At 41.9% G+C, this 24,643-nt stretch overlaps 1 long non-coding RNA gene across 1 annotated transcript; it reads left to right on the top strand.

Moving 5' to 3' along the window:
- Positions 1 to 229: 229 nt before the first annotated feature.
- On the top strand, positions 230 to 3,570 carry LOC147373974 (uncharacterized). The gene is made up of 3 exons (XR_015163173.1): positions 230 to 522; positions 1,399 to 1,500; positions 2,004 to 3,570. It is a non-coding gene; the product is annotated as an uncharacterized LOC147373974 (long non-coding RNA).
- The last annotated feature ends 21,073 nt before the right edge of the window (positions 3,571 to 24,643 follow it).

Below are 24,643 nucleotides of genomic sequence, written 5' to 3' on the forward strand. Positions count from 1 at the left end.
TTTAAAATAACTCACACCAACAGACAAGCTTGCAGCGATTTATCTGCAATTATGAAGAGGAGCCCCACAAATGGAGGTCTCCCCTTTCCTCCCTTCTCACCTCCTTCTGATGCTCTTTTGTTTTTAGAAAAGGAACCCAGGACTTCTGGGTGATGTCTGTGGTATCATAACAAGAGTCTAATTCCTCTCCTTCCAGATCCCCATTAAAATAATCCACAGAAAAAATAAGAGGAAAAACTGCACCCAGCGCTGATGCTTGGGCAGGCTGAAATATGCACACCAAAACCTCCAGGAATTTCTGCTCGATGAGACTGAAGTGAAAGAAGAGGCGAACTCATGACTCACCCTCCATGACAGAGGGGCACTATGCAGACTGCGTAAGTGGCAGAGACACAGGCAGAAACCTGCTAATAGCCCCGAGGTTAAAGGAGAGAGGGCCGACATGAGGTTAGACCATCAGGAGGTCAGGAGCACATCTGGATTCCTTCAGTGTGTTTGAAAAGTATAAGCTGCTCCCTGGGGGTAAGCTGGTGCAGGAGGCTTCCTGGCAGCCCAGCCCAGACAAGGCAGTCACGCTGGGCGGGGTGGGGGGATGCGGGGAGGTGGGGGGTGCTGGATGCTTTTGTGCTCAGAGCCTTAAATGCATCTCAGCTTATTTTCTAAGGATACATTCTTGGAAGGAGAATTACCAAGCCCAAGGCTATGAACATTTTCACGATTACTGATCAGAAAATTGCTCTGTAAAAGGATTGTGTCCGTTTACACTTGCTGCTAAGCAGCAAACTGCTGTCCCCTCTTCATCAATCCTTTGCCAATTTTGGACACTATCCATAGATGAAAAATGACACTTAACAGTTCTTTAATTTGGACTTGGGTATTAATAAAATTGAATTTTTTTCTCCTTTAATGGGTATGTATTTCTTCTTTTTGCCCATTTCTTTTTCTATTTTGGGGCCCATCTATTTCATATTGATACATGAAATCCCTCCCTACCAGGGAAGGCATCACCTTCAGAGAAATATGTCATGCCAGCTCTTTATTTCCATGTTTTAAAGCAGAGAAAATCTGGCTCCTAAGGACTGGACAACAGAAATGGCCCATGTAAGAACACACAGTAGTGCATAGTGTTCTAATTCACCACCTTGCCTCTCGCCCTTTGCTTGGGTCTGATTGCTTGAGAAGATGCTCTGATTTCATGCAGCTTTCTTTTCTTTTCTTTTTTTTAAAGTATGACCATCTGGGTAAATGGGCTGAGTTTCAGATTTTGTGAGCCTCAAATCAGATCACCTTGTCTGATAAGCAGGGAGAAGAGGACATTTTTCTTTTAAGGAAAGGCCCAGAGAGTAGGATGGATGCTTGACATACCTTCATCTCTTCTTTCTCCAACAATATTCACAGATCCCGGGAGACACAGGCTGCAGTTCACTCATCTTTTCGTCACTCCCTCACAGCCTGGCAAGGTGTCACGAGAAGGATGCAGGACTCACAGAAGATTGATAGGTGAGTTTCAAGAGACCGAGGAGCAGGACTCTGAGCCATGAGGACAAACGTGCAGGGAGCAGAGGGCCCCTCAAAGGAGAGGATTCTGGCAGTAAGAAGCCAAAGATAAACACTGCCTGTTTTATGGCTTTGCTTCGGGAGACTTAAGTTCCAGAGCGAATTCCACACTTAAACAAATATATACTATCTGGCTCACAAGGAGCTCTCACTGTCGTTTTCTGCAGCCTAGCACTACTTGGTTTCTTATTAATAGCAACTCTCAAAATGGTCACACACACAAAAGGGTTGCAACTCTCTCCCTGGTGCCTGTGGCTTTAAGATGCCTGATGCTGGCCGAGCAAGACTGCGTCCACTGAAATCTTTATGGTCCTGAAGTTTGGTTGGCATTCTTTTTGAAGCAAGCAATTTAATTCTGTGAAATGAGAAGAAAGTAGCTTGTGTTGGATACCTGGCTATCTTGCTCTTTACTTACTTCTTGACTTATCTCTGTAAATACTTTGCAGATGCTCTCCTGGGATCTATTGGATGGGGAGCGGGTGCAGAACTCAGGCCCAGGAGGCATTTCTCTCATCCCATTTGAGGACCCTAATGAAACTGGCTGACTTCGGAGCTGTAGCAGCTTGCTTTTCTCCACAATTGAATTCCACTCTCTAATGAGTTCCCCTAAATCTGCCATCAGATGACTTTATTGACTTTTAGATCATAATTAACCAACACTCACATTTTGCTTTTATTTTGACTTTTTCCCCCCATTCTGTGATTGAATGTCTGGACCCAACCTAAGTCACGGATTCCAACAGATATTTAATGACCAGACATCAACAAGCGACACTGTCTCTCCTTGTCACTTCTGAAAGATATATTACTGGGGGTGGGGGCAGTTGGGAGGAAAAACATGCAGCCAGAGTATTTTCCAGAACCACTTGATATCTTAAAAGGTAAATAGGAAAGCAACCCATCAATGGGTAATTGACACCGTTTGTGACATTTTTATTACTCTTCAATTAGAGGAGGTGATAGAACATTCGGTTACCTTCTAGACCAGTAAATTCTCCAGCCCAGAAAGTCTTGGCTTCATTAGAAGCACATGCTGGTTAAAGTTGTAGATGAACAAGGCTAAATCTGTGGCTGCCTTTTCCTTTTTTGCAGGTTGGCAGACTGAGATAAAATCCTGTGATAAATGAGCAATTAGACAAAAAGACCTCATTATTTCTTCTAAAGGGATACCTTTTCTTCAGTGTCCCCCATCATTTAAACTGTGATTTGTAGAGTATCCAATACACTGCCTGCGTTGGGGACCACTGGCTAAATAGATGCTGCATTTTAACTCACATATGCACACATATCACACAGCCCTCATGCCTTTTGTAAGTGCTTTATGAATGAGCAGATAGATATAAGTGCTTCACAACTGAGTCAAGACTTTGCACATTGAGGTTATAGACGAGTCAATTAATTAATGAGTTTGTCTTAAGGGCCGAGCCATGAGTCCCATTTTTCTGATGGGAAATCCGTGGCCCAGAGGAAATTAAGATCAGTTCAACATGAGGGCTAATTGCACAGATGTCACTTAAAGCCAATTAACAAATATTCTTTTTCCTAAAGTCAGCTTTCTGCTCTCCAGTCCTATTTCCTAATCATCACAATATATCCTCAGTAACCCCTATTCCACCACACTGTATTCCAGGCCAGTTTATTTAACTTCTCTGAGCTTTGGTTTCCTAATTTGTACAGTGGGAATGACGCTACCTTCCTTGCAATGTTTTGGGGAAGGTTAAATGAGGAATTGTTGCTGAAGCACTTTGGACAATGTTTGCTGGCTCAGAGAAATTATTTAGTCCTGAAATAACAAATAGCAAATAATAAACAACCATATTAAGAATGACAATCAGAGCAGATGCAAGTATTATATAGAGAATGGATAAACAGCAAGGTCCTACTATATACAGAACTGTATTCAGTATCCTGGGATAAACCATAATGGAAATGAATATGAAAAAGAATGTATATATAAGTTTGCTGTACAGCAGAAATTAACACATTATTGTAAATCAACTAAACTTCATTAAAAATAAATTTAAAAAATGATAATCAACATGTCATTCTTGTAGATGACAAAACCATGGGTTTGGGACCCCAAAGGAATGTTGGTCCCAATGGGAACTGAGTAGGGGTGACCTCTTGTTCCCTTGCTTGCACCCAAGCAGAATTACAGGGTGATCCTTAGAGCAGGTGGGGAGCTCTGAGTCTGTGTCTAATGTCTGTGTCTGCAAGACGGGGCTGTGAGGTCTGGCTGACACACACACGTGCATGGCTGGCCTCTGCCACTCTGGTTCAGATTATCTCAGACTGCCTCTCTCGGCGGCTTCCACTTTAAATTTGAAGTACACCTTGAGGGAGACTCCTGTTGAAGTTCAAAGGCGTCTGGTAACTGATTAAAAATGTCTTTCCTGGTTTGGGGCGTCCTCTGTTCTCTCTTGAAACAAGAAGCTGACTGGAGGCAGAGGGCCTCCAGGAGGTGCCTGGAAAGGGCAGTGTAGGAGAGGGTGGGGGATGGGCTCCACCCGAGCTAAGAGGGTCATGGAGCTCTTGGCTCCAGCCAGTAAGCTCCTTGGCTTGGTTAACACCTGTCTGGGGTCAATGCCTGAGCCTGGACTTTGGGGATTTGAAGATGTATCTGTGTTGCCTACTGTCAAACGGAGAAACTGCTTGTGGCTATCACTTCAACAATTGTTATTAATATTCAAATTATTCCTTGATCAGAATTTTTGCAGCTGGAGTCCAGGGGTCTCCTAGGGTCTGCCCTGCAGCCACCTAGAGCCCCTGGAGGCTGACTGAGGTGGCTGGAAGTCTGCCCAGGCTTGCTAAAGCCTGGTTGACCAAGGTCAAGGTCCAAATCAGGCTGACCTTTCTGACTTGGGGGAAAAATTAAGTCATACAAGGACACTATCCTAAGAGAAACTTTATGCTTTTAAAATCAGATTCCTGTATGCAGTCCTTCAGGAAACTGAGATCATGAGTGATAATTCTTTGTTGTTCAAACTATTTCCAAAATCTGTTCATAATAGTGGATTCTCAGCTGCCTCAAAATGATGCTCAGCTGCTCCACTTAAGAAGCACTGTGCACAGAAGCTTGCCAGCCGGCCAGCCAGACGTTGCTGCAGCTCCTGGGGCTTCCTTTTGGGCATGGGAGCTTGGGAATATTACTTTACCACTCCAAATCTCAGCTTTACCTGCTCCAAAATGGGGGGAATAATGTTTCCTTCAGGTGTTTGTTAGGAGGATGGAAACAGGTACTGTGATGACCTTGAGCACAAAAGGATGCTCAGTATAATGATGCCAGTGATGATATTATCAAGATTCTTCCTCTTCCATGAGTCCCAGTAATGAGACACTTTATCAAATGGTACAATTGGAATAAACAAAGAAAGCAACAGAGCATCATAGGGCATCAGGGCCAGCAGTGTGCTCTGCTGTATGCACCTTATTCTGCTTGGTTCTTACCTCACCCTGCTAGCTGGGGATCATTGGGCATTTTGCACAGAGAGAAATGAGGCTTGTATCAGCGAGGTGGATTATTTATTCAATTAGCTGGGAAGAGAAGCATCAAGGATTCAGACTCAGGGTTGTTGGGCATGAAGCTCATGATCTTCTTAGGAAGAGTCCAATGTCTATCTCTTCTAGATTCAGGCAGAGCATAAGCCTTTCAGCTAAAGGATGGCCTCTCCCTATGGGGGCCACCCTGCCTGGGACTGCATACTCCCCTCTGGTTTAACCCCTTCCTTTGCTGATATCATTTTCCATGGATATCTTCTCCTTCACCAAATCCTTTCTTTTCCTCATTAATATGTACACACCCTTTTCTAAGTCTGTTGGACTGTGTCTTTTCTGATCTTCAGAGTGGGGCTAATGACCCTACCTGGATTCCTATCACTTGCTGCATATACTTCCATCATCATGCCTGCCCCTCTGTCTTGAATAATATGTTTATAGATCAATTTTCCCACTAGACTGCAAGTTCCTTGAGAGTCACATTCAACCTTATACTGTGATGGACAGGGCAAACCACAATAGAAGCTCAAAACTCAGTTCAATGTACAATTTTGCTTCCAAGCTAATGTTCCTTCATTCCTTTATCCATAGAATAGAAATAGGGGAAAAAAACAAAACAACACCCAGTGAGAATGAGTCTGCTTTGATCATGGAGCAGCACTCATGTGGGCATACTCTAATTCTACTGAAAAACAGCTTGATTTCTAAATGTATAAAAAGAAACAGAACACATTGCCCCAACATGGCTCCAATATACATTTAATTATAAGTTAGATTCCTCACCAAAACTTCAAGGTTTTCATGTTAAAAAAGAATAAAAGTAGATAAGACTCCTTGAAGTAACTGAACTCAACAAGCACATAAATTAGAAAACAGCTTTTCCTCCACCCTCCAATCTCAATTTCTAAAGATAATCACTACTAATACTTGGGAATATCAGTGGTATTCTCTTATCAGTGTTATCAAAGGATATAAGTGGTATCAGAGGATATCAGTGGTATCAGAGGATATCTGTGGTATCCTCTTATCTGGTATACATCCCTTTAGGCCAACATTGCCTAACAAAACTTTCTTCTGATGGTAGCAATGTCCTGTGTGCTAGTATACAATAGTTACTAGCCTTCTATATTGAGCACTTGAAATGTGGCTAGTGTGATTGAAGAATTAAACTTTGATGTAATCTTATTTGAATGAATTTAGATGTATGTGGGCATAGATCCATGTGGCTGGTGGCTGCCACATTGGGCAGCAGTGGTCTGTGTCTTTTTTTTTTAATTAAAAAAATTTTTTTATTGGATTTTTTTCAGGTGTACAGCAAAGTGACTCAGTTATCCATAGACATATATTCATTTTTTTTTTCAGGTTCTTTTCTCATATAGGTTATCACATAATACTGAGTAGAGTTCCCTGTGCTATTCAGTAGGTCCTGGTTGGTCATTTATCTTACATACAGTAGCATGTGTATATTAATTCCCAACCTTCTTTTTGTCTTCCTTTGAATACACAAACTGATGTGTTCAATATAAACATAGGTTTTTTTCAAACACCACATTTTGTTTATATTGGTCAAAAAGAAATGTCGGAAACTATTTAGTGCCAGGAACTTGGTGGTTTTGATCATTAGGGTTTGCTTATATGTGGGACTGAGCAGTGGTTTTGTCGTTTTGTTCTAGGAGCCATAAGGGAATGTGCTAAGAAAGGAGTCCCCTAAGAGGTATGGTAGCGGAACCACTGCTGTAAAACGTCTCGCTAATTCCCCCTGCGTTGGGACATACAGCTTTTAAGGTATGAGCCTACTGTGTCCCCATTTGCCTGGCAGATCAGTAAAGCTATATTTTTTCTACTTCATCTAAAACTCTGTCTCCAAGATTTGATTCGGCACCAGCGTACAGAAGCTGAGATTTTGGCATCATTAGTCACGTTCACTGGTCCATTGCTCAGTCGCTTTGCCGTGGTTGTTCTAATGCATCTCAGTCATGAATTCAGTCCCCATGTGGATCTGTGGCAGCAGTCTGAAACTGAGCCAGCTGCCATTTGTCACAAGGTGATTGGGGGACTGAATATGCTAGACACTGATTTGAACACTCACCCAGATCTTACTAAAATCCACCTCTTCAGCTCTTTATTCATGTAAAAGGCTGAAAGTGATGATGTGGCTGATTACATCCCCCACCCCTCAAAAAAAAAAAAAAAATCAATGGCAAAAATTTGAATTAAACATAGCCTAAGAAGCAGACTCAATTTTTATTCCATTAAGAAATCATCTTAATGTCACCTTTACTTAACTCACAATAACAAAACATCGGAGTCTATGAAAGTGAAAGTTTTAGTCACTCAGTTGTGTCCGACTCTTGTGATCGCATGGTTGGGACAGATTTTTTTTTTAAGTCTCTGATTAGAAAGAGAGGGAGAGAAGATACAAAATTATTTTGCATCTCAATGGATGAGAAGGTCTTTGTACCCTAGAGAACCTGATGAAGGTCAAGATCCTTTTTGGCTGTAAAGTCACTGTGGTTTGGCTGATAATTCACTGAAGCTGCTAATTTGTCTAATGAAACTGGCACAGAGGCTTGTGGCTATTGGGCCTTGTTACCCAAAATGTGGCCGTTGGACCTGCAGCATCAGCATTACCTGGGATGGCTTTAGAAATGCAGTCTCAGGACCAACCATGGAATCTGAATATGCATCTTAAGAAGAACTCAGGTTTATATGCACCTTAAAATCGTAGGAACACCATCCCAGAACTCCGATCTTTATCTCCTAAGGGGATCCTGTTTGGTTGCCAAGGTCCTTGATTAAACAATGTATCTTGCAATCTTTCTGATCTAAATCAATTTTTGTTTCTGTGTACCTACCATGCCTGGCATTTACAAAGCATTCCATTTCTCTGCCTTCCTCCAAGTTTTCCATCCGGAGATTTGCTGAAATGCTGCCGATTTTGCTCTGAGAAGCCAGGTGGCTGCATTTGAGACCAAGATTTGCTGTAAGTTGATTACCATCTATGGCTCTGAAAAATTAAGTGGAAACATCTGTTCTGAGGTCAAGACGAATTTAGTTGACACTCAGGACAGATCCCTGAAATCGGCACACAATACAGGGCCAGAGGCTCCTTATTTCGGGCTGCTGTGGAGAAGTGCCTCTGCCAAGCTAGCAATGGCATTAATCACATCCTGGTTGCTGGGTTTTCAAATGAAGGAGAAAAGTACAGAGAACATGCAATGGTGTACAGGGCTATACGATTTTGCATACAGAACAGAATACAGTGAGAAAGACCTGTGTTTCCTGAATTCAAAATCTCTTCATTGATTCATGGGGAAAAATATGTCACCATGGAACTCAGGAATCATTTTTATTCCAAAATGGCTTTTATTTGCATTCTGACTGATTGCATCCCTGCCTCTGGTTCAGTGCCTAGATACCACCCCAAGTCTACAGCATTAGGTCTCCATGGGTAGATCTGGGCAGCTCAATTTCTTTCCAACTTATAGGTAATCTTGACCCATCAGCACAGTCCATGGTTTGAGGCTATACTGGGACATCTTGCTGGGTGTCAAGAAAATTCTCCTGAAGATGATGCTATGGGCTATTGTTATAAGAAACCAGCTCTATAATGGAAGCTGGAGTTTTCTCACTTCTTCAGGTTCAGTGTTTGCTTAGGTGTTCTGGAGTCAAGGTGTTCTGGAGTCTAAACACCTCTAAACTAGATAGGGTTCAAGAAACATTCTCAGGCCAGTATGTTAGGGATTAATTACTGGGGAAAGTGATTAAGGGAAAAAGGTGGATGAAATATATAGGATGTGAAGAGTCTCGAAAACATCATTCTGCTCAAGTATCTAATTTCAGACATTTATTGATCCTGTGCTATATATGGGGCTTCCCTGATAGCTCAGTTGGTAAAGAATCTGCCTGCAATGCGGGAAACCCCGGTTCAACTCCTGGTCTAGAATGCTTCAAAGATGATCTTTCTACAAGCCTTTCACTTGTATTGTACATGCAGGGGAAAAGGACCATTGGGAATGAATGTCAGAAACACAGGGAGTATATTAGGATGGGCCTTTTAGGCATCGTGTGATGCTTGACAGCACTGACTGAGCTGAGATCCTGACCTCAGCCTCGCCTTTCCTTATCTGTCCTAGTTTTGGACTTCAATTCTGATGGCTAGTTTTGTGCTACTAGTAGTGCATGGAGGTAGCCTTGTGAGTATGTATATGTGTGTGTGTGTACAAGCGTGTGTGAATGAGTAGGGCTCTATTCATCTTTCTTTCATAATTAATGTATTCCGTGATATGGAAAACTATTATCAACTTTATGTAAAGTTCTATGTAAAGACAGCCTCAAACTTCCCCTTCCAACCAGACTGCCTTTCCCAATGCACTTTACATGGAAATTCTGGAACACAGCCGGTTTGGGCCTGTTCCCTGAACCTAGTGTCTTTCTCCGTAGACTTCCTGCCTCTCACCCCCATCACTGACTTATAACTACCAGTGTTCCTTCTCTAAAGTAAAAATCTGAGCATGAATCCCTTGCTGAGGGACATTCATGGTGGCCCTTGCAGGTTTGGATTTCCATGATCTACCATTCTTGGTTGTACTGTTCTATCCCATGAGGACCCTCCTGGTAAACCCTCTGAAATTGACTGTTGGCCTGGCCTCTTGCCTCTCTCTTGGAAACTAAACTCTGCCTGCTGGGCTGGACTTCTGCCAAGCATCAGTAACTGGGTTAAGCTGCCCACCACCTGTCCCACTCCAGGAGGGAAGGTCTGGTTTAAAGCCCCAGTCCTCCTTCTCACTGTCTTCAGGCCCCTCAATCCACTCAACAAATTGAGTCATGCCTGACTGTGTTCCAAGATATAACCCAGACGAGGGATAAGTTGCATTTTTTTTTTACAGGCGGATTGCCCTATAACCAGCCTTTCATGACAGGGACCCTTGTCATAATCTAGCCGCCATTCCAAGAATGTTATCTGACACCTCAGAAAACTCCCCATAAATTAATTCATACATATTATTGCCTTTACACCCTCTTCCAGTCTCGATGATGTAATAATTATCAGAATTCTCTTCTTGTAGGTAGGGGAATGATCTCAAGTTTTCCCATCACTAACACTGCCTAAAGTTTATTTTACTGCAGTTCGGTTCTCAGATTAATCTTGTCCAGCAAAGAAGTCGTCATATTTACTAGTGGGAGACTTCCATGCAGAGATCTTTTCCCAACCCTGGGCATACGTCGTGTAATTATAGCGAACTCTTCGGGTATGCACAGTTCTTTTCATTCCAAAGATTCCCAAAGCACTTTTACAAGCTTAACTTGGGCTAAAGATCCCCATTACCTCATCCAGCCCTGAATTGTAGCAACCTCTGGGGGAAACTGTGGCAGCTGCTTAACAATGCACAGACATACTGTACGCAGCATGAACACAGGAGGCTGCTGAGTTCACAACTCTCGTTTATTTTGCATGGCAAGAGACACAGATCAAGAGAACAGAACCAGGAAATTGCCTTGGAGCACTACAGTGGTCTGTATGAATGTGCTCTTCTTAGAATCTTAGAGGAACAAAACACTTTCACCCAGGGCTTGCATCCAGCCAAGCAATCCTTCTGGAGCTAGGTTGAGGAGGGAAAGGATTGGCAAAAAGATGTTTCTGAGAGGCAGCCTAGAAGAGTAGCACTTCATAAAATTTCCTGGTTGTTGAGAATTTAAACTTGTGCAATTGGTTCATGTGTTATGAGCGCTGGACAGCATGCATATTCCCCTCCAGATCCATTCTATACTTTCCCACTCTACTTTTTTTCCCTGAGAGGTTGGCCTTTTAGAAGTGCCTCACCTTGGTTTCCCCTGAACTCTTGTTTCTGGGATCAGCTAGTGGTTGGAGAGGAGTGATGCTGGGGTCCAACTCTAACATCAACTAGTGAATGGATAAACAAAGTGTACTAAATCCACACAAAGTAACAGTACTCAACAGTAAAATGGAATGAATACTGATAAATGCATTACAACTGAATCTGAAAAGCACCACACTGAGTGAAAGAAGCCAGATACAAAATTCTGCATAAAGTATGATACCATTTATCTGACAACCTAGAAAACACAAAACCCTAGAAACAGAACTCAGGTTAGTGGATGCCATGGGCTGGAAGGAAGGTATTGACCAGAAATAGCCATAAGGAATCTTTTCAGAGTGATGGAAATATACTATATATTGATTATAATGGTGTATACATTTGTCAACACTCATGAAACTGAACAATAAGGGGAAATTGTACCTCAACTATTCCTCAATACACCTGATTTTTAAAAAATTCAGATCTAAAAATATTTATATACAGTTAAAATGCACAAAATTTCAGTGTAGGTACCACCCAGACCCCATTTGGTTAACCCATTCTCTTATTCGGTTCGGTTCAGTTCATTTCAGTCACTCAGTCATGTCCAACTCTGTGACCCCATGAATCGCAGCATGCCAGGCCTCCCTGTCCATCACCAACTCCCGGAGTTCACTCAGATTCATGTCCATCTGGTCAGTGATGCCATCCAGCCATCTCATCCTCTGTTGTCCCCTACTCCTCCTGCCCCCAATCCCTCCCAGCATCAGGGTCTTTTCCAATGAGTCAACTCTTTTCATGAGGTGGCCAAAGTACTGGAGTTTCAGCTTCAGCATCAATTCTTCCAATGAATATTCAGGACTGATTTCCTTTAGGATGGACTGGTTGGATCTCCTTGCAGTCCAAGGGACTCTCAAGAGTCTTCTCCAACACCATAGTTCAAAAGCATCAATTCTTCGGTGCTCAGCTTTCTTCACAGTCCAACTCTCACATCCATACATAACCACTGGAAAAACCATAGCCTTGACTAGATGGACCTTTGTTGGCAAAGTAATATCTCTGCTTTTTGATATGCTGTCTAGGTTAGTCATAACTTTCCTTCCAAGGAGTAAGCGTCTTTTAATTCCATGGCTGCAATCACCATCTACAGTGATTTTGGAGCCCCCCAAAATAAAGTCTGACACTGTTTCCACTGCTTCCCCATCTATCAGCCATGAAGTGATGGGACCAGATACCATGTCTTAGTTTTCTGAATGTTGAGCTTTAAGTCAACTTTTTCACTCTCCTCTTTCACTTTCATCAAGAGACTTTTGAGTTCCTCTTCACTTTCTGCCATAAGGGTGGTGTCATCTGCATATCTGAGGTTATTGATATTTCTCCCTGCAATCTTGATTCCAGCTTGTACTTCTTCCAGCCCAGCGTTTCTCATGATGTACTCTGCACACAGTTCACGTATTGCTGAAGCCTGGCTTGGAGAATTTTGAGCATTACTTTACTAGCGTGTGAGATGTGTGTAATTGTGCGGTAGTTTGAACATTCTTTGGCATTGCTTTTCTTTGGGATTGGAATAAAAACTGACCTTTTCCAGTCCTGTGGCCACTGCTGAGTTTTCCAAATTTGCTGGCATATTGAGTGCAGCACTTTCACAGCATCATCTTTCAGGATTTGAAATAGCTCAACTGGAATTCCATCACCTCCACTAGCTTTGTTCGTAGTGATGCTTTCTAAGGCCCACTTGACTTCACATTCCAGGATGTCTGGCTCTAGGTGAGTGTCTGGCTGTAGGCTCTAGGTGAGATGTCTGGCTCTAGGTGAGATGTCTGGCTCTAGGATCTAGGGCCTTTTCTTGCCCTTTGAACATTTAAAAAGCTGTTTTTCCAGAAACAGACTCATGGACATAGAAAACAAACTTATGGTTACCAAAGGGGAAAGGTGAGGGGGAAGGGATAAATTAAGAGTTTGGGATTAATATGTATACACTATTTCATTTAAAATAAACAACAAGGACCTACTATAGAATGGAAATTCTAATCAATATTCTGTAATAACTTAAATGGGAAAAGAATTTTAAAAAGAATGGATATAAGCATATGTGAAACCACAGCTGTCATCAGCACCTCTATTTCTACAGTTTTTCTGAGATTCTACTTTTATCAATGGAATCGGTTGGGGAAGGAGTGGAGCAAATAAAGACACAAGGGATAGACTGAATCTGCCTAACTTTCTTAGTATAGCCTCTAGTGGAGCTGGGGAAGGTGAAGAGTAGAATCCATCTCCACTTCTGTTTTGTTCCTGCAAAGGAGGCCCATTTCTGGTTGGGAGAGTTGTATAGGTATTGTGACAAGGGGGCCCCTTAGATCACTTCCAATTGAGAGCATTACCTGCCAGTCTGGGAGACACTGCATTTATCAGAAGAGCATCCTACAGCATCTACAGGAAAATTGTTCTAAGAACAAAAACAGAAAAATGATAACTATTAATATGTTAAACGAGTAGTTTGATTCTGTTTTCAATATAATCTGAATTAAAAACCAAGTGTTAAGTTTCCAACTTCCAACCTGGCATGGAAAGAGCTTGGAAGTCATCACTCTATCCTAACAACAAGTAAAAGGCTGAAAAACTAAAAGTCAACTCTTTTCACATCTGTCAGAAAATTGCGATCACAGGGAGAAAGCACTGCCCCCCAAATCGGAGACCTAAATGGGTAGATACATAGAATCACAATTTACTAGAGTAGGGACCATGAATAGAAAGGCCCACGGGAACCAGCACCCAGGTAGGAAAATCTGAGTTGTCATTGATAAATTGATGGTGGCTCATTGTGACCAAGTCTGAGAATAAAAGGTCTGAGAGTCACATCTATGTGATAAGTGTTGTTGTGAGGCAAGCACTATTTATAAGTCTAAAACAATTTAACAGTATATTCTCTTTCATTGCCCAGTGGATTGGCAGGGATCAGCTAGGTGGTTTCTCTGCTCCTTTGGTCTCTGCTGGGCTTCTTCCCATCTTGTCTGTTCATCCAACTGGTGCTTAGGCTGGGCTGGAAGGTTCTGGGAGGCCTCTCTCACACACCTGAGGTCTCAGTGCTGATTGTGAGTTGTGATGCCTTAGCTCTTCTCCCCGAGGTCCCTCTTTCACAACAGAAGCGTTAAAACTTCCCTATATATAGTACAGTAGCTGGATGCCAAGAGGGAGCTGTTCAGGAAGACAGGACCTAGTGGACAGGTGCTCATCAATCCCCTGCTTGCCTTACTCTTGTTAATGTCCCACTGGTCCAAGTAAGTCAGATGGTGATGCCCAGAATCAATGAGAGAAAGAATTACATAGGGATGAGGGTACCAGGAGACATGCTTTACTGGGGGCCACCAGCTAACAGTCTAGCACAGACTACTGTGTAGAAGAGCAGTTGAGTTAGAGAACCAGACAAAAATGCTCCTGATAGTTGGATTCATGACTGAGTATTTGTATACAGGAACAGAAGAGGAAGCGAAATTCTACGACTCAGTCTGGAAGTTGAAAGTAAGTACATTGCCATTGTCCATTGTGTCCATCTGTGGGCCTTCTTTGCCATCCCATGCTGTGACTCCAAGGGAAGTAGGCTCTGATTTGGAATGGTCACACGTACAGTCAATGCCTGTTTCCCCCATTTGGGAACACAGAAGCCCACTGTGGTAGACAGGGACAAATTTTACTGTTGAGGTCACAGCAGTAGATGTTGCTTTGTCCCATCAATACTTAGGACAGTATCCAGCTTGGCGGACACAAAAGTGTTGGCGCCAGGGTAGCTGTCATCAGCCTTGCTGAACTACATTGACTAGGGAAATGGGGGCTGGTCTGCAAGGATGTTTTGAGGGTGGGGCTTCATTCCTTATTCAACGTTTTAAGTTGTTAATTAATTTATTTATTTGGCTGCATCAGGTCTTAGTTGCAGCATACAGGATCTTTTGTTGTGGTGAACAGACACTCTGGTTGTGGTGCCTGAACTTTGGAGTGCTGGTGGTCAGTAGTTGCAGGGTGCTGGCTTAGTTACCACCAGGCATGTGGGATCTTAATTTAGGGACGCAGAGATGGAACGTGTGTCCCTCTGCATCACAAGGTGGATTCTTAACCACTGGACCACCAAGGAAGTTCCCCTATTCATCTGTTGAATTTCATCCTCATTATATCTCAAGGAAGGCCCCCAGATTCAGTTATCTGTAATTCACATTGGAAATCCCTTCCCCTTCTCTTTGTGCTAACATGCATTGCTCTTCCTGATTTCATGTCTATGTTCCTGCTGGCCTCTCTGCTCTAGGAATAGATGACTCAAGAATCTTGCTCATCATGCACTGCATTTCCAGTGTAGGCACCATGGGCACTGAAATTGAAAACTGTTTTTCCTTCTTATTTCCCACCACTTCTCCCTAACCCTGAATTGCAATTTACCTTTGAATCTGATGACTAAGAAGCAGAAAGCCAGTGATCTCAATCTCTCTGACCCCAGGTGAAAATCTTAGAAAGAGCAGTTGACCCAAAATGCAGCACTTGATTGAAATGATGGGACCACTGCCCTTTGATATAGTTTCGTAACTCAGTGTCAGCCAGAAACTAACAGCCTTCAACAATCAAATGACACTGTCAAATCCCCATTCCCTGGGTACTGTGATCTTAAGCCAAGTTCCAAATCTCAGTGGGGATTCTTGAAAGTTGGATATTTCACTGGGTCATTTCAGACTGATCTTTTTTTATTTCAGACTGATATTCTGCTGCCAATGAATCCTGGAGGTTTTTCTCACATTGCACATTTTAGATGTTTCTTTTCTCACTATCCTGAATCTACCTACAGAGATTCAGCTCCCTTATATCTTCTAAACAACTCTCATCCAAGGCCATTTCTTATCAAAGACGAAGGGTGTAAGTATGGCAGTTACATCAGAGAATATCACAGCAGATTGTCAGACATCATTCATCTGGAAGCCTTTTGGTATTCTCTCTCCAGGGGCCCCCGGAGAAGGCAATGGCACCCACTCAAGTACTCTTGCCTGGAAAATCCCATGGATGGAGGAGCCTGGTGGGCTGCAGTCCATGGGGTCGCTAAGAGTCGGACACAACTGAGCGACTTCACTTTCACTTTTCACTTTCACGCATTGGAGAAGGAAATGGCAACCCACTCCAGCGTTCTTGCCTGGAGAATCCCAGGGACAGGGGAGCCTGGTGGGCTTCCGTCTATGGGGTCGCACAGAGTCGGACACGACTGAAGCGACTTAGCAGCAGCAGCAGCAGCTCCAGGGGCCCCAACCTTACCACGGGAATGTGCATTGATCTCTTCTGTTAACTATAGATTCTACTTTTTCTTGGGCCCCTTCACTCCCCCTAAACCTCTTCCTCTTTACCCTGGCTCAAATTGCTCCAACTCTGTTTCCAAAAAACCTGCTTGTTTTTATTTTTTAGAAGCCTTCCAACTTTTTGTGGTCAGTTGAAGTGCACAAAACTTCACATATTTAAAGTGTGCGATTCTACTAGGTCTGACATACATACACCCAAGAAACCTTCACCTCTCAAACAACATTTCCATCACCCTCAAAAGATTCCTTGAGCCCTTTTTAATCCAGTCTTTTCTCCACCTCCATTAGGTAACAGCTAATGTCCTTTCTCTCTATATATAGATGCGCTTGTATTTTCTTGAGTTTAAATAAATGGAATCATAGAATTTGTTCTTTCTTAGCCTGGCTTCTTCCACTCAGTGTAATGATTTTGAGATTAGTCTACACTGTGTTTACCTCGATAGCTATGTGTCTCTATTGCAGAGTAGCATTCCATTGTGTGGATGGATATGCCAGTTTGTTTATCCATTTGTCTACTGATGGATTTGGATCGTTTCTGGTACAAAATTGAACTGCAGGCATAAAACCCAATGATTTGTACCTGAATGTTCATGTTTTTGAAACTCCAATGGACATTTAAGTACAAATCTTGGGTTTTATGCCTGCAGTTCTCTTGTATATATCAATCTGTGCCATCACACTTCCACTAGCTGTGGAAACTGAGAGAGAGTTTCAGATTCTACATGTCCACACCAACATTTGGTACAGTCAGTCAGTCAGTCAGTTTAAATTTAGTCATATCGTCTTTTTTTTTTTTTTTTTTAAGTACAGTGGTTTAGCTACCTCTTGGCTTCATTTCTTCAGAAGGGGAGCATAAACTTTGTTTACAGGGAACAATGCCAGATGATACCTGTAGTCCAAGGGAAGTGATTAACAGAGTTACCTTTCTGTCTCCAAAGTGTCCTGGGTTTGGATAATAAAATAGGTAATTCTTTTCCTTCTAGACCAATTGGCCATGACCCCAGACTGTATTTCTGCATCCACAAAGGCTCATCAAGATGTTCTGCTAATCAAAGACTTGCTTCTCCTCTAAAAGGAGTTTTCTTGCTTTTAAAAAACAACTTTTTTTTTCCCCCCTTATTACAACAGAATTATAGGAGGATAAGACTGGCACAGTGTGGCCTAATGCTACCTGGCAGCCACTTCTGCCATGCATGAGAAAACCTTACCTGAAAATGAAACCAACACAAGGAGAGTAAAGGTGAGGATGGAGGGAGTCAAATCATGTCTGGGTGACATCATCTGAGTCCCTGGATCTCTGGACTTTCCACTCAGTTTTGCTGTGAACCTAAAACTGCACTGAACATTAAGGTCTATTAAAACAAACAACTGTTTGCACTGGGTCTGAGCCAGCTGACCTGACTGGCTCACAGGAAGTATATTCTATTTGATTGTAATTTGTTTAAAATGTGTTTGGAAGTGGTGTTGGTGGAAATATCCTCCACCAAATCCAGTATGGGATCCCCATCTCAATTTGGATTGAATGGTTGGCATGGAACTTTCAAAAAAGGAATGTTCATTGGTCTTTGATTGGGTCACTTGTTCTTTCTCACTTCCATTTACTTACTGAATCTGTCTGCATGGATCCACAGTTGCCTGTAGAGAAACTCTCAAGTCTTTGAATACTAATACTTTGGGTTTCACATTTGTTGTAATGCTCAGAAAGTCTGCTTCCATCCAAGGTTAATATAAATAGTCTCATTTTAATTTTAATGGTTTTAAAATATTTATATATTTATCAGACATTTACATTTGTGTAAATGATTTATTTTATGAGCTATGGCTATAACATTTTAAGTCAGTATAATTTCAATATAATTTTAAAATTCTCCTCTATTTATCTGTCTGTTCTCATTCTTGTGCCTAATGTGTGTATACTTCTGTATGCTTGTGTATTATCTGGATTAGATATGATGGCAATTCTCAGTTTTTGAATTTTATAGTTATTGAGGTCATTCTTCAGTTTACATTGTTTATTCTTTTTTTAATTTTTGAGCTTTGAATAATGCATTCATTTACATCACTATGTCTTGAGATTAATAAAGCCATACGGATATGTAATTTATTCTGAGAAAAACTTCAACATCTTGTTGAAAGTTCTTGAAACGGCATTTTAAATTTTACAAATTTTTTATATATGCAGTTTTCATTTTCATTTTAACCTAGAAGTCATTTAGAATACCACTGTAAACTTTCTAATTGGAGGAATTCTTTATTTAAACCCTTACCATTATCTCTAATTTTATTTTATTGAAGACAGAGAATGTGTTTTTCCAAATAAATTAAAACTTTATATGTGGCTTAAAATAAATCATTTTCTGAAAACTATTCATGGACACAGCAAACAAAACAATACTTTCTGCTTTTAAGGTAAAAAAATAAAAACTTATTTTTAAAATAATAATTATTCATTACTTTAATAAAATTTCTTATGCCTTCTTAAATATTTGTCTATTTTCCTGACAAAAGCTGAGAGATATGTTAATATCTTTTACTATTAGGTTTTTCTCATGTTTTATTTTCATTTTTGATTTATAAAACCAGATGTAAGATTATCACATGAGTATTTATTATTGATATATATCTATTGTGAATTGTACTTCTAATAACTTAAAATGTCCTCTATGTCTCCTTACTACCTGTAACATGAATTATTATTTTGGACCTCAGACTTTTATATTGCTGCTTGCATTTCTCCTGTATACGGGCTTGATTTTCTTCTTTGTTTCATTTTATTTATTGTTTTAGGATACCAATGCTTTTTGATGCTGAAATTGTCCTGCTATTTGGGACTTCCTTGGTGGCTCAGACTGTAAAGAGTCCACCTGCAATGCAGGAGACTTGGGTTTGATCCCTTGTTCAGGAAGATTCCCTGGAGAAGGGCATGACAACCCACTCCAGTATTCTTGCTTAGAGAATTTCATGGACGGAGGAGCCTGGAGGACTATAGTCCATGGGGTTGCAAAGAGTTGGACATGACTGAATGACTGTCACTTCACTAGGGAAACATTTTTAAATGGTCTGTCTTTTTGACACAATCTCAAGAAAACCCAAGCTTATCTTGTATATTTATTCCCATTGTAGGAATCAGATCTGGATTGGAGATGTCTCCAGGATTTCCTGGTTTTCGTACATGGGAAACAGTATTTGGCGAAAGCCATCCAGGCACATCATAATATTATGGCTTCAGATGATTAACCTGTTGTTTGGCTAAAGCACTTTGGTAAGGAATGATGCTTACTTTACCTGAGATTGCCTCTTAAGACACAGGTAAGAATGTAGAAAGAAATGGCTTTATAAAAACAGACTGTGAAACACTCCTGACATTTTTGAAGCAGTGCTGTAAATAAGTAGGTGAAACTTTGGAACATTTAACAATTAAAAAAAGAAATCAATAAATTTTACAGACTGTGAAATGACTGTCTTGTTATAGAAACAAAGAGTAGAAATCAACATGGTTGCCATATAGTTGATAAGGTGCCTGTGCTGGAAAGATGCGTTTTCTCTCTGGGTACCATGCTTGCAGTATACACCGGTCAAGCACAATTGTGTTACTGGGCCTTGACCATGGAACCATGTCTTATTTGTCATTTATTCATTTACCAGGCACATACCATGTGCTAAATACTTAATTACCAAATAAATGTAAAGATACTAATAAAATGTCACTTTTACTTTTGGTAAAGTACCTAGCCCCTTAGGAAAAATGAATGGTTTGCTCTGAATGTCCATACTTTTCTCAGTTTCACATAAAGATCTGCCTTCTTCAAGAAACATTTGCAAGTGTGATTTAGGAAAAATAAATACCGAGAAAACAAAGCATAAAGCCAGGTCCTGTTTAGTTTCTAGATTAAATATTAAAATCATTCAAGACAAATTATTGAGACAATGATGACTCCTCAGGAAATCCATAACAAATATAATGAACAGTAGGGAAACTACTTTTCATATATTATCTTCTGCTTTTTTTTTTCTAATTCCTCAAGCCTTTGTTCTTCAGGAAGCAAACTGCTGTTTCACTTCCCTGAAGCCACTGATAATACCATACAAGAACATCAGAGAAAAAACAAATTCAAGATAGGTGCCATCCCCAAGGGAACAGAACGCTTCTTTGTTTTATATTTCCATTGGAAATCTGGAGATTTTGCATGCAAACGTCTTATTTCATGGCCCTGCTTCTCAAATTGAGAGATTAAATCTAACTCTGCATAAAGGTTTTTTCAATAAAGTAGGTTGCACAGTCTTCTATTTATGGGGAATTGATGCACCATCTGATATGCTTTCAATTGCTAACTTTTGTTTCACCAAAGCTGGAAAGAATTTCAACCAACCATTATCTAATCAAGAAAATATTTCCTACCTATCTTGTCTTCTACATAACTTGCTGCCAAATGCAGTTTTGACTATTGTAAATCACTATGCATTTTAACAAGCAAAACAGACTCTCTAGTTCTGTTGGAAAAGGTACAAATTATTGAAACAATCCATCATTATCAGTGGAATGCCCTCAAATTTTGAGTGTGTTGTAGAATGATTATGACATAATTTAATGTTATGTAGGTTATACGTACTACTTTATTTAAGCAGAATTTTTATAATCTTGAAATACAAACAGGTATTATAATAATTCCACTAAACTGTCTCATGTTTATATACAATCCTGACTACACAGTAAAGCCTGCAATTGGGGTGTTTATTTAGCTATAAAATTTACTATAACTTGTAATATCAAAGTTCCACCTGAATTCAACAAAATATAGAGTGCAGGAGAAAGAAAACTAAGTAGGAGCTATGGGGTTCTTTTTTGTGTGTGGTTTTTAAATAAAAAGACAGTTATCTCAATCTAGCCAACCTCCAGTTCCTCACAGGCACAAACATGCTTGAGGAAACGTGTCTTAGCATAGAAGACGGCTTCTGTCTCCAGAAGTGTTTGTACCTGGTTTTCTAGTTTGATTCGATTCAGGGGGACAGCCTCATATGCTCTTGAAAAGGGGACTGGCTGAGGAAGACCTTCAGAAATTTTCCTAATCCCCTGGAACGTGTGTTCACAGAGCCAAGAGGGAAGTAGCCCAGTCCCCAGACTCTAGAACTGATGGCCGAGGGTCAGACCCAGCCTCTGGGACCTTGGGAGGGTTTCTTCATCTCTGTGCCTGCACCTCTGTTGAATGGGAAATTTTATTTTTTAAATCAAAGATTTAATTTAAAAGAGAAAAAATATAAAATCAAAGATTTAATTGAATTTTATATAGAAGTTTTGAAACAGGATCTGGCATGTGAGAAGTATTATCTACAGGACAGCTATTTTTCTTTATTTCAAAAGTTCATTGCACTGTTGAAAAGTTCATATGAACTGTCACAGTGCTGTTCCTTTATTAATCCAACAAAAATCTATTTGTGTTCACAAGGGAGATGTGTAATGTGGGCTTTCAGCTTCTGTGACGGCAACCACAGAAGGAGAGGGCATCTGCAGAGCACAGTCTTGCCTGCTCACTCCATCAGCGATTGCCCCAGAGAGAAGGGAAAACCCAGCAAGGGCATCCTGGCTCTAACCTTACCTGGGTCTCAACCTCCTGGTGTCCCGCCTCATGTAAGCAACAGGTTGTAACTTTGGTGTTTGAAGCATCCCATCACTTCTGGTGAGCACCGCTCAAGCAAAAGCAGAGATCTGTTCCAGAGCCTAACAGAATTCAGATGGTGTTGCAATCTCTCTCTCTCTTTCACACACACACACACACACACACACTTTGTGAGCATCATTGTCTGCACCCCATCCCCACTCTGGAACCCAGCCGTCAGTATGGTGACTCTTGCGCGTGCTCTGTGCCAAATGGTGCAGATATACTTGTCAACAGACAGTTTCTGTCCTCAGAAGCTAAACAGCCTATTACAGATGGCCTCAAATTGAGTGTACATAGAATTATCTGCCCGTTCAAGTGCAGGTTCTTATGTCGCATCCCTGGAGTTTCTAATTTGGTAGGTCAGGGCTGTGGCCTGAGAGCCGGCTACTCAACTAGCAGCCCATGTGATCTGGACACATGCACCGCCAACCACACCCCAGTGTGATGGTTAAGCAAGAGGTGCTTCACAGAAAGGATACAGGAATGTTTCATAGCATCTGCATGTCAGAAGTGAGCCAGCTCTAAGGAGGGAGGTCACAGAGTAAAGAGAGCAGAGCTGGAGCACTACTATTATGAGAGAGAGCAGAGGTCAGACTTGAGGGAGTAGGACAGGCCACCAGCCCCAGCTTCTGCAGGTCCCTGTCTGAGAGCCCTGGAGCCACTGAGAATGTTTCCCTCTGGCCCAGCGGTTCCTTATGATCAGAGGGTGCTCTCATCCCCTGCTCCAGGATGCAAAGTCCAGAGGGACCTTGGAGCACAGGGACTTTGCCCTCCTCCTATGCCAAGCAGAGCTAACAGGGCAGAGCAGTGTGGTCCAGCAGAGAGAGGCTGTGATGTAGAATTCCTGATCTGCTTTCGCCAGCCATTAGGTCTGCAGCGGGGGTGGTGGTGGGGAAACAAAGTGACCCCCCAACAAGCCAAGGCAGCATGGTCCGGCAGGGTAGGCAGGACTGGTGAGAGCTGATGGACCACCAAGCTCCCGAGTGAACCCAGGACAGATTGCAGCTTCAGCACTGGTAGACACAAGCCTCAGACAGCAGCAGAGTCTGTGATGGGAGCAGCAGAGCCAGAGGCCCCAATGGAAGAACCCTCCCTACAACATAGATCATAAAATTCCACCTCTGCAGAAGACAGGAATCTGAAAGATGGAACAGTTTTCCCCTGGTTGGCCAACTAAATCTCAAATGTAGATTAAAATTCTTGAAAACTAAGTTTTAAATTATCTGGCTCAGTGGTTCTCAAAGTGTGGTCCCCAGACCAGCAGCAGCTGCATTACCTGAGAACATGTTAGAAATGCAAATTCTCAGGCCACATCCCAAGCCCTGAAGAATCAGAAATTCTGGGAAGAGGACCCAGCTTGTGTTTGAAGCCTTTCAAGAGAGTTTGATGATGTTAAATTTTGAGAACCACTCCTCTAGACGTGAGGTTGTCAAACCTGTATATGCTGGTCTTACCTGGGGAGCCTCAACTCTTCTTTAGCCTAGGTCCCAGTCCCAGGGACTGTGTTTAACTGGAACAGATGAGGCCTGGGCTTTGGGAGTTTTTAAGATTACAGATGAGCTAATGGGCAGACAAGTCTGGGAACTACAAGGCCAGACTGAGATTAGTTTTTTCCTACACCAGTGATGTGTGTGTGTGTGTGTGTGTGTGTGCTCAGTCACTTCAGTCGTGTAGTCATGCTGACTCTATGGAGTCTGACGTATGCAACCCTAGGGACTATAGCCCACCAGGCTCTTCTGTCCTTGGGATTCTCCAGGCAAGAATACTAGAGTGGGTTGCCTTGCCCTCCTCCAGGGGATCTTCCTGATCCAGGGATTGAACCCGCATCTCCTGTGTCTCCAGGATTGCAGGTGAATTCTTTACCTCTGAGCCACTGGGGAAACCCATACCAGTGATAGGGCAGTTATAAAAGATTCCAGAGAGAAAGGCAATTGAGTTCCTCACTTGAGATAGAGGGTGGGTAATTTCATAACCTTATTGCCTGTCTTTCATTTCCTGCTCCCTCCAATTTGGTGCTGCCCTTCCCTGCAACAGGCTGTTCTATCCTGGCTCTGACCTTCTGCCATGAGTGCTGACTTTGTGTATTTCTTGAACGGAAGTTGTACTGCCTAGGCTGTGTTCCAGTGAAGCTGTAATGGAAGGTTGCTGTGGGCATAGAGAGGAGGTCTCCTGTGGAGGAGTGGGCTTTCCCCAGGCTGCCACGTGCGAAGGGTCTTCAGAGAGAACACCCAAGCTGGGAAGCAGGGACTTTGACCAGAGGAAAGATGAGCTCAGGTTATTCTCTGGGCTTCTCCCTCCAAGAAGCTCAAGCCTCAGTGTGTCAGGACAGTGATGTGCCCCTTCTGGTAGCAATCAGTGACAACTCCGAAGAGACTATGAAGCTTGAGACCAGGAGCCAGGGACTGAGAGGCAGCTGCACTTGCTGGACACCCACTGTGTTGCTTACCTCAAGCAACTGGACGTTTCTATGGTAAGTCCCCTATGTACGGATGAGTTCCATTCCAAGAGCACATCTGCAAGTCCAATCTGTTCATAAATCCACCAAAGTTAGCCAGATACCCAACTAACACAATCAGCTATGTGGTACTCTACTGTCATAGGCTTGTAACACTTTCAACACAAATAGTATGTTCACAAAAAACAAACACAAAATAAAGAAAACATTTTTAATCTTATAGTATAATACCTTGGAAAGTACAGTAGTACAGCATAACAGCTGGCACACAGGGGTTGGCCAGCATGTTCACATTTTTGAACATTCGTAACTTGCTTCCCTGATGGCTCAATC

Source organism: Bos grunniens, chromosome 4 (genome assembly GCF_055505025.1).
Source record: "Bos grunniens cultivar Pamir isolate PY7600 chromosome 4, Bosgru_T2T1.0, whole genome shotgun sequence".
In the NCBI taxonomy this organism is placed as follows: Eukaryota; Metazoa; Chordata; class Mammalia; order Artiodactyla; family Bovidae; genus Bos; species Bos grunniens.